Source organism: Phascolarctos cinereus, unplaced genomic scaffold (genome assembly GCF_003287225.1).
Source record: "Phascolarctos cinereus isolate Bilbo 61053 unplaced genomic scaffold, phaCin_HiC Scaffold_7;HRSCAF=346, whole genome shotgun sequence".
NCBI classification, from domain to species: Eukaryota; Metazoa; Chordata; class Mammalia; order Diprotodontia; family Phascolarctidae; genus Phascolarctos; species Phascolarctos cinereus.
Window position 1 is genome coordinate 143,840,764 of NW_027556180.1, and position 11,524 is coordinate 143,852,287.

General features: G+C 36.3%; 1 pseudogene; it reads right to left on the bottom strand.

Annotated features, from left to right (window-relative positions):
• Nucleotides 1-4,579: 4,579 nt before the first annotated feature.
• LOC110193808 (ATP synthase F(0) complex subunit f, mitochondrial pseudogene) lies at nt 4,580-4,931 on the bottom strand (annotated as a pseudogene).
• Between the last annotated feature and the right edge of the window lie 6,593 nt (nt 4,932-11,524).

The window sequence follows — 11,524 nt, forward strand, 5'->3', positions numbered from 1 at the left end:
TTAAAGCTTTGAGTTCCAAATTCTCTCCCTTTCTCCCTCTTCGCCCCCTCCCCTGTTGAGAAGACAAGCAATTTGATAAAGGTTATACATGTGTAGTCATGTAAAATATTTCGTTATTAGTCATGTTGTGAAAGAAAACATAGACCAAAACACAAAAGCAAACAAAAACCTCAAGGAAAATAAAGTAAAAAAAAAAAGTACACTTCGATCTATATTCAGACACTATCAGTTCTTTCTGTGGGGATGGATAGCATTTTTCATCATAAGTCTTTAAAGTTGTCTTGAATATATTGTATTGCTGAGAATAGCTAAGTCATTCACAGCTGATCATCACACAATTTTGCTGTTACTTTGTACATAGTGCATTTCACTTTGCCTCAGCCTATTTCCAGGTTTTTCTAAGAGCATCCGTTTCATCATTACTTACAGCTCAATAGTATTCCATCATAATCAAATACCACAGTTTGTTCAGCCATTCCCCAATTCATTGGCATTCCCTCAATTTCCAGTTTTTTGCCACCAGGAAAGAGAGGCTATAAATAGTTTTTGAGCATATAGGATCTTTCCTTTTTTTTTTTAAATTTTTTGGCTCTTTGGGGAAATAGACCTAGTAGTGGTATTGTTATGTCAAATCGTATGCATGGTTTCATAACCCTTTGGGCATAATTCAAAATTGCTCTGCAAAATGGTTGTATCAGTTCACAACTCAGTCAACAGTGTGTTAGTGTCTCATTTTTCCCACATCTCCTCCAATATTTGTCATTTTCGTTTTCTGTCTTAATAGCTAATCTAATAAGTCTGAGGTAGTACCTTAGAATTGTTTTAATTTGCATTTCTTCAATGAATAATGAGTTAAAACATTTTTCATATGGCAATAGATAGCTTTGATTACTTCATCTGAAAACTTTTTATATATTTTGATCATTTATCAATTTAGGAATGCCTCTTATTTTTATAAATTTGACTCAGTTCTGTATGGTTAAGAAAGGAAGCCTTTATCAGAGAAACTTGCTTCAAAATATTTTTCACAGTTACTAGGGGCAGGTAGGTGGCACAGTGGATAGAGCACTGGCCCTGGATTCAGGAGGACCTGAGTTCAAATCTGTCTTCAGACAACTAACACTTACTAGCTGTGTGACCCTGGGCAAGTCACTTAACCCCATTGCCCCCCCCAAAAAAAATGAAACCAAAAAAAGCTCTAATTGTATTTTCCTTCATCCTATCTCTTCCTCTATTTATTCTCTTGTCTCTACAATTTCACCCCATCCTTCATCAAAAGTGTTTTGCTTCTGTCTACCCCTCCCCCAATCTTCCCTCTCTTCTGTCATTCCCCCTTGTCTTATCACCTTCCCCTCCTGCTTTCCTGTAGCAAGGTAGATTTCTATACCCAATTGGGTGTGTATGTTATTGTCTCTTTGAGTTAATTCTCTTGAGAATAAGGTTCATTTAATCCACCTTAGCTCCCCCTTCTTCCCCTCCACTGTAAAACCTTTTTCTGCTTCTTTTATGTGAAGGAATTTACCCCATTCTACTTTTTCCTTTCCTTTTCTCCCAATACATTCTTCTATCACCTCTTAATTTTCTTTATATCAGTCATTCACATTCAACTCACAAATGTGCCCTCCGTTTATATACACTCTTTCTAACTGCCTAAAAAATGAGAAAGTTCTTATGAGTTATGTGTATCATATTCCCATGTAAGAATGTAAATAGTTTAACCTTATTATGTGCTTTATGATTTCCCTTTCCTGTTTATATTTTCATGCTTCTCTTGAGTATCATACTTGAAAGTCAAATTTTCTATTCAGCTCTGATCTTTTCAAAAAGAATGCTTGAAAGTCACCTGTCTCATTGAATATCCATTTTTTACCCTGAAGGATTACACTCAGTTTTGCTGGATTCTTGGTTGTAATTCTGGCTCTTTTGCCCTGAGGAATATCATATTCCAAGCTCTCTGATCCTTTAAGGTAGAAGCTGCTAAATGTTGTGTTATCCTGACTGTGGTTTCCCAATACTTGAGTTATTTCTTTCTGTCTACTTGCAACATCTCCTTGTTCTGGGAGCTCTGGAATTTGTTTACAATATTCTGAGCAGTATTCATTTTGGGATCTCTTTCAGGAAGTGTTAGATGGATTCATTCAATTTCTATTTTACCCTCTGGTTCTAGAACATAGGGACAATTTTCCTTGATAATTTCTTGAAAGATGATGACTAAGCTCTTTTTTGATCATGGCTTCCAGGTAGGTCAATAATTTTTAAATTGTCTCTCCTGGATCTATCTTCCAGGTAAGTTGTTTTTTTTCCAATTAGATACTTCACATTGTCTCCTATTTTCCTTCTTTTGGTTTTATTTTATTGTTACTTGATTTCTCATATAGTCATTAGCCTCCATTTGCTCCATTCTAATGTTTAAGCAATTATTTTCTTCAATGAGCTTTTGTACCTCCTTTCCCATTTGGCCAATTCTGCTTTTTTAAGGATTTTTTTTTCTTCAGTGAGTTTTTATGTCTTTTTTTCCATTTGGCCAATTCTGCTTTTCATTGCATTATTCTTCTCATTGTTTTTTTGGTACTTCTTTTACCACTTGGCATAGTCTGTTTTTTATTTTTATTTTTTGTTTTTTTTATTTTTGGCTAGGCAATAGGGTTAAATGACTTGCCCAGGTCACACAGCTAGTAACTGTTATGTGTCTGAGGCCATATTTGAACTCAAGTCCTCCTGACTTCAGGGTTGGTGCTCTATCCACTGCGCCACCAGCTGCCCCCAAAGTCTGTTTTTTAAGGTGTTATTTTCTTCAGTGATTTTTTGTGTCTCCTTTACCAAGTTCCTTGGCTTTTTTTTTCCATGATTTTCCTTCATCACTCTCATTTCTCTTCCCAATTTTTCTTCTACCTCTCCTACTTGATTTTTAAAATTTTTTTGAGCTCTTCCATGGCCTGAGACCAATTAATATTTTTCTTGGATGCTTTGGATGTTGGAGCTTTGACTTTGTTATCTTCTTCTGAGTATGTGTTTTGAACTTCCTTGTAACCATAGTATCTTTCTATGGTTAGAATTTTTTTCTGTTGTTTACTCATTTCCCCAGCCTATTTCTTGACTTTTAAGTTTTTGTTAAAGAAGGCCTCTGCTTCCAGGGTGTAGGTTGCACTGCCCCAAGCTTCAGGGATTTTGTGCATCTGGTTTCAGAGATACTTCTAGGGCCTTGTAAGTTTTCAATTCTTCCAAGGTGGTGTGGTCTAAGGAGATGTGTGTTTACTACTCTCCTGGCCTGTTCTCTAATCTGTGAGCAACCACAAGCACTCTTTTACGCCTTGATCTGTGATGAGGGTCCCACCTAAACTGTGGTTGCAAGTTCTGGTAGCCTATTACTCCTGATACTGGGACTGCAGTCCAGGACTGTGACCCAGAGCCAAGTATGGGCCAAGCAATAGAGTCCTGTCTCAGTGTTAGCAGATGAACCCTGCAAATTCCTTCTGACCAGTTTTTTGACCCTCTTACTGTCTGTGTGCTGAGAGTTCCTGAAGCAGCTGTTGATAATGCTGATTCCATGGCTCTCAAAGCCTGCTCCTTGTTTACTGGACTGGGTCTGCCTTGAGCAGCTTGCTTTCAACTGTACCCCACCCTCACCAAGGTGTGACTGACCTTTCTTGCTTCCTTTCTAAGTTGTCTTTCGTTGGAACATTATTTCACTCTGTCCTTTTTTGGTTCTGTTGCTCCAGATTATTTAAAGTTGTTTAGAGGGAGTTTGAGGTGAGAGGAAGTGAGTACCTGCCTTTTCTCCATCATCTTGGCTCCAGCCCTTATCACTTATTTTTAATCTTTCCTTTTCTACTCATTCATCCTTTACTGCCTACAATCATATCATTATATCCTCTATCCAAAAAAAAATTCCTCACTTGATCCTTCCATCCCTTCTCATTATTATCCTCTATTTCTTTTCTCCTTTGTGGCTAAACTCTTTGAAAAGACCATCTACAATAGATTCCTCCACTTTCTCCCTTCTCACACCTTTCTTAACCCCTTATACCATAGCTTCTGAACTTATTCCTTTGAAACTGCTCTTTCCAAAGTTACCAATGATGTCTTAGCTGCCACATCCAATGTCCTTTTCTCAGTCTTCATTTTCCTTGACCTGCCTTTCAGCCTTTGACACTGGTGAGCATACTGTCTTCCTTGATACTCTTTTCTCTCTAGGTTGTCAGGATACTACTTTCTCCTGGTTCTCTTCCTGCCTATCAGACCACTCCTATTCACTCTTCTTTTCTCATCCAGATCATACCCTCTAATTGTAAGTGTCCTTCAGGGTTCCATCTTGGGTTGTCTTCTCTTCTCCCTATATAGTACTTCACTTGGTGATCCCATCAACTCTGTGGATTTAATCACCATCTTTATGCTGATGATTGTCAAAACATACCTGTCAAGCCCCAACCACTCTTCCACCTTCCAATTCCACATCTGCAACTACCTTTCACATATTTTAAATTTGTCCAGTAGAATGTTAAGCACTTTTTTTTTCAGGTTTAAACACGTCCTTTAATGATGGGTATTTGACCCCATCAAGAGACGCTCACCAAGAAACTGCATAAATTCTCTAAGCTGAGGGATAAAATTCATCATCTGAAGTGTCTTGAATTTTTCAGTGGTATTTTTGTCTCCGTTCATGTTTAAGGTGTTTGTAAGCTGCACAATAATTAAACAGGATGTAAGCAGCAAGGACCATACAGACACTACCAATCCCGCCTTTCTTCACATTGATGTACTTATTGAAATACACATCATAACCTCTACGACAAGCTTTGACAATCCCACTAGGGGAAAAAATCCCGCTTCATAATCCAGGCTGGTAGCTGATGCAGTTTGACATTTAGGAGTTTCTGTTCTTTAAGTGGTACTGAAAGTGGTGGCTCGGACAACATCTTGCCACCTTGGAGTGCGACCTGTTAAGCACTTCTAAAATCATATTCATTAACTTTCCTCTAACTTCACCCTCCCCCACCTTTGTGGTAACAACATCTTCCTAGTCCCTCAGACTTAAAACCTAGGTTTTTAACCTTGACTTCTCACTATAACTTGACCCCTGTATCCAGTCTGTTGAAAAAGCCTGTCAATTTCACCTTTGCAACATTTCTGTAGTATAGCCCTTTCTCTCCTCTAATACTGCCACCAGTTTGGTGCAGGCCTTAATGCCTGCATTAAGCATGCTGGTGGGTTTGCCAGCCTTTAGTCTCTTCTTGCTCCATCCTACATTTAGCCACAAAAGTGATTTTCCTAAAGCACAAGTCCAGCCATGTCACACACATACACACACACACACACACACACACACACACACACACACATATACACACCCCTCTCCCTCCCTCCACCACATACACACACATACTCAGTAAACTCCAATGGCTCCTGTGTGCTTATAGGATCACATAAAAATCCTCTTGTTTGGCATTCAAAACTCTTCATAAACAAACCCCTTCCTACATTTCCAGTCTTCTTATTCCTCACTCTCCGTCACATACCCTTGTATCCCATGACATTGGTTTTCTTGCTATTCCACAAACAAGACACTCCATCTTTTGGCTCTGGATATTTTTTTGGCTTTATTCAGTGAATGAAATTCTCTCCCTCCTCATCTCTGCCTACTAGCTTTCTTTAAGTCCTAAGTATAATCCCATCTTTTACAGGAAGCCTTTTCCAATCCCTCTTAATTCTAGTGTCTTCTCTCTCTCTTAATAATATCCCATTTATCCTAAACACACACACACACACACACACACACATATACATACACACAAAATAAGATCATCTTTTGCCTTTTTTTCTGTATTTGCAGCACTCAGCACAGTAGATGCTTAATTAATGTTTATTAATTGATTGACCTCAGATAGCACCTAATCCAACCTTCTCATTTTACGAATTAGGAACACTGAAGCACAAATAGGTTAAATAATTTGTCTAAGGTCACATTGATATCATATGACAGAGTCAGGGTTTGAACCCAGGTTCTCTGATTCCAATACTATTGCTCTTTCTATTACTCTACCATGCTGCCTTTTAACGCAGTAGATCTCTGCCATGATAGCCTACTTCATGGTTATGATGGTGGTGGTGGTGTCAATTTAGTCATGTCTGACTCTTCCTGACTCCATTTATGATTTTCTTGCTAAAGATACTGGAGTGGTTTGTGATTTCCTTCTCTAAGTTCATTTTACAGATGAGGAAATTGAAGCAAACAGGTTTAAGTGACTTGCACACAGAAAAATAGCTATTAAGTGTCTGAGGCTAGATTTGAACTCAGAAGGATGAATCTGCTTGAGTCCAGACCCAGTTCTTTATCCACCAAACCACCTATATCAACCAATAGCCTACTACTGTTGATCAATTTAGAAATAAACATTTATTATTGCTGACTGCATGCCAGTTATGGTGCTAGGCACTGCACTGAAAAACGAAGATTAAACAGTCATTACCGTCAAGAAAATGCTGTTTTCTTTTTAGGGAAACAATGTGTATACATATAAGTATATGCAAGATAAACACAAGGTACATTTTGACTACAGAAACTAGAAACTGAGGGGGAACTAGTAAAGATTTTTTGTTCAAGATGTTGCTTGATCTGTTTTGTTTTGTTGTTAAGAAACTGGGGATAATAAGGGGTGAGGAAAAGGGAGTGAATTGTGGTTGTGGGGAGAGCCTATGCAAAATCATGGAAACAGAAGATGGAATCTCCTGTGTGAAGACCAAGGCCAATTTTGCTAGATTAAAGAAACTGTTAATTAGCCTTCAATAAGTGTTTATATGTAGATTATAAAGGACTTTAGATGACAAATAGAGGAGTTTGCATATATCCTAAAGGCTGTGGAAAGTTATTGGAGTTCATTGAATAGAAAAGTTACATGGTTAGTTCTCTGCTTTAGGGATATCTTTTTTGGAAACTCTGTGAAGGACAGATTAGAGAAGGAAGATATTTGAAGGAGCTAGGTCAATTAGAGGGCCATTGAGGAAAGGGGTGATAAGGACCTGAAACATGATGATTGTTATATGAACAGAGAGAAGGTCAAGAGGTGAGAAATGTGGGGGAAAGAGAATCCAGGAAACATTAGAACTTACTCAACTTACTCATTGAGGGACAAATGGGGAGTTAAGGATTACTCCATTGTGAACATCAGTGACTGGGTAGATTATGATGCCCTCAATAAAAAGCAAGAAAGTTTGGGAAAGGGATGGGTTTGAGGGGGAAAAAAATTAATGAGTTCTCTTTGGACAAGTTGATTTTGAGTTTCCCATGGGACATCTAATCATAAATATCCAAGAAGCGGGTGGATGCAGGACTCAAGTCAATGAAAGATAGCTGGGTTAAATATATAGAGTTAGGATTCATCTGCATGGAGATGATAATTAAACCCATGAAAACTGATGAAGTCACTAAAACAAAATAGATTTGTGATCAGGAAAGAGATGGATTTGAGTCCTCTCTTCGACATTTAATAACTTTGTTGTAATTGGCAAATCACAACTTCTCTAAGCTTCAGTTTGCTTCATAGAATGAGGGTAATGATACTAGAGATTCTATCTGACAGTATAGCACTTAAATGAGATAATACATGTAAAAGCACTATAGGAATGCCTGCTCCTATTACCTCAACTTTGCTTATTCATATGGCAATCAAGATAGCTTAGGATAGCAAAATGTAACCGTGTACATTGACAGCCATAGACCTCATGGACTAGGATGTTTATTAGATAGATTTTGACCAGCAGCCTAAGGTATTGCATCACATGAATTGCAACACTTTTCTTGATGGCTTCTGAAGGCATTACAGAGTGCATGTGGACATATATATCCAGTGAAATAAAAATTGAGAATGCTTAGCCTGGAGAAAAGAAAACTGAGGAGAGTCATTATTGCTATTCTCAAATGTATAAAGGAAAATCGGGTAAAAGAGAATAAGATATTCTGTGGAATTACAGAGGGCATGTCTAGGACTAATGTTAGGAAGTTACAGAAACACAGACTTTCGTTGAATATAGAAAGAACTTTCTGATAGCTGGAATAGTCCAACACTTCTGAGGGCAGTTATAGAATCTCAGAGTTCTAACAACTCTCTTATCATTGGCCTCTGTTAGAATGATTATCTCCAATGATGGGTAACCTATTAGTGCCCTAGGGCTAAGGCAGCCTTTGTCACATTTTGTCAGTTCCAATTATGGTAAGATTTTTCTTTGTACCATGCTTAAATCTGTCTATATACAGCCATTTGCTTCTAGTTCTACCTTTTGGGGACAAAGCAGAACATATAAAGTCCTTCAGACACTTAAGACTGTTATCATGGTGACCCTTTCTCTTCTTCTCCAGGCTAAAAATCCTTAGTGTTTTCAACAATTCTTCACATATTGTGGTTATCAGTCTTCTGATCAACCTACACACTTTCCCCAGCAATCTAATGTCAACACAGAGTTAAAATATGACACTTAGAATTGAATGTCACACTCTATATTATTGCTACTTGCTCTTTGAGGATAGGAACTATTTCATTTTTGTCTTTGTATCTCTTGTACATAATATAGTGCCTTGCTGTCAGTGAGTGTTTAATATATGTTTACTGAATGATTGACCCCAGTATAGCGCAGTGAGACTTTCCTATTCTGGATACTGTGCCTTTATTAATGCAGCCTAAGAACACAATGACTTTTTTGGCTTCAATGTCATTATTAATTCATATTGAATTTGCAGTCCATTAATTAACAACAATCTTTTTTTCACATAAACTTTTGTGTAGCAAGTCTCCATACTATATCTATGCAGTTGAATTTTTTAACCATAACATCCTTCATTCATTTCTATTAAATTTTGTGTTAAATTCTTCACAACATTATAGCCTAATCATATCATTTTAGATCATAGGTCTTTTGTCTAGCTAAATTATGACATTTGCAAATTTGATAAGCCTATTGTCATACAAGTCATTGATAAAAATGTTGAACAGACTAGAGATACAAATAGATTTTGAATTCACTGAACTAGAGACCTCTCTCTAGATTGACATGTTGATTTCCTCACTACCTTTTGGAACTTATTCCAAATAGTTCAGAATCCTTATAGTTTCACTATTACTTCTTGTATAGGTGTCTTTCCAACTTATTCATAATGAACACATTTTTGTCAGTGTCTTGATAAAATAAGCAGAAGCAATCAAACCAGTAGCATATTGTTTAAGTAAACCCAAGAACATAAAATATTGATGGAAATATATATTTTTACAAGAATTTCTAGGATGATTAGAAAGCAGTTTGGCAAAAATCAAGTTTCAACTAACAACTTATACCATGTGGCATAATAAGCTCAAAATGGATTTGTAATCTGAATAAAAATAATACACCATAAAAACTAAAAGAGTACAAAATCAAATACCTTTCACAACTATGTCAAAGGGTGGAATTCTTAACCAAACATGAACAGGGGGAAACAATAAAAGAAAAAATAGATAATTTTAGGTCTATAAAGTTGAAAAAGTTTTTCATGAATAACACCTATAAAAACAGAATTTAAACAGCATTGTAGAATGGGAAAACTAGTTGTGATAATCATCACTAATAAACACCTGATACCAAAAATATGTAGAAAATTGACAAAAAGTATAGCCCCAAGAGGTATTCTCCAATAGATAGGCAATCACATAATATAATCAGTTTTGAAAACAATTATCATCTATAAACTACTAAATGAAACATGATCTAAATTACTAATTATTGGAGAAAATAAAAAATGAAATAGTCCTTAGTTTTCACTTCACATCACAAAAATTGATAATGATAAAAAAGAAAAGTGGGACCTGTCAACTTCTTTCCAAAGATGCAGAGATGTATATAAGGATAAAGGGCTTTGAGGGAAGAAGATTATTCTTCCAAGTAGTTGAAAAAAAGAAAAGAAAGCAGAGAGGGGAAACAAAGATAAACCTGACTTACTTCACAACCTTACATATGACTAGTCCAGTATTGCTTAATCTTAATCTAAGAAACTATAAAACACATATTTGTTTGCTACGTAAATGTCAATTCAAGAGCAGAAATTCCCTAAGGACTGTGGGTACGACCTAAGCTGCCAGATGTTGAAAAACATAATTATAGAAAAATGTAAACATTCCAAGAGAATCTACCAGGTGAACATATGGAAGGGATATATAACATCATGGAATATTAGAGCTGAAAGAGACCTGAGGGTTATCTAGTTCAACCATCACAGTTTTGAAATTAGGAAATTGAGGTCCAGAAAGATTAAAGAACTTGCTTAGTTTTCCATAACTGCTAGTGGAAGATCTGAGGCTAGCATCCATTTCCTTTGACATCCAATCAAGTGTTTTTTTTGTTTTCCCAGTAGACCACAATGTTTATAAATTAAAATAGCCCCAAACCAAGACTATTGGAAAATACCTGAGATTAGAGTGGAGAATTTGGGAGAATAATGTTTTTTAGTCTATGTATATATGTATGAACATATATGTGTATATTTATACAAGTCTATACACATGCATATATAATATATGTATATATATATATATATACACATATATACATATGTATACATATATGTGTGTGTATTTGTGTGCATGTATTTCAAATATGGGAATGTGAACAACCCAATAGGATTTTTTTTTGAGAATTTCAAATCAAATCAGTATTAGGTTTAAATTTTTTTTAAATCATGCTTAAAAATAATTAGATTTATCATTGTCAGTGAAATTTTCATATTCAATTAAATTCTTCAAATATTTACTAAGTGCAAGGCAATAGGCTAGGCTTTGTGTGATGCAAGCCTGCTCTTAAATATGCATGTTTTAAGTGGATTTATCCAAGCACAGGATCCTTATTTCAAAGTTATTTTCTGTTCCTATGATAGGACTACTTGGAACTTAAAATCACCACGATTAGATATAATATCTGCCAAAACTTGTCCTTACATTTCTGAGAAGATAGATAACACCACAAGGCAACTGATACAGGAACACAACATGTCTCAATTGGCACATTGGCTAGAAATAAGTTCAAAGTGCCTGCCTCTGTGCTTTGCCTTAATTTTAATCATCTCCATGATCTCAGAGGAAAGGCTTACCAAGGGGCACAAACCTCTCCCTGAACTACCTTTCATATTCACAAGTTCACTCTTCTCCCAATTCAAACTTATTCAGAACATTAACTAATCCTTTCTCCCTAAAACACAATGTGCCTCCTAGACACTCGTAGACAAACACTCTATGCACAGTCTTTTCTGTACATATTGTATAATTAACTTTTGCCATGTTCTGTCACAAACATCTAGGGATATGCTAACACAGGGTAACTCTACCAATTACCAGAATTAGGACAATACTCTGACATTCTCTTATAACATAGAGATGATTCACTACTTTGGGTAAGTGAGAGTTCTCTTTGCCTTTGTATGTAGCTGCCATCTGTTCAAGATTCATTACTATGAGGGACACAAAAGGAATAAGAATATTATATGACCTTATGAAACTAACAATCTAGT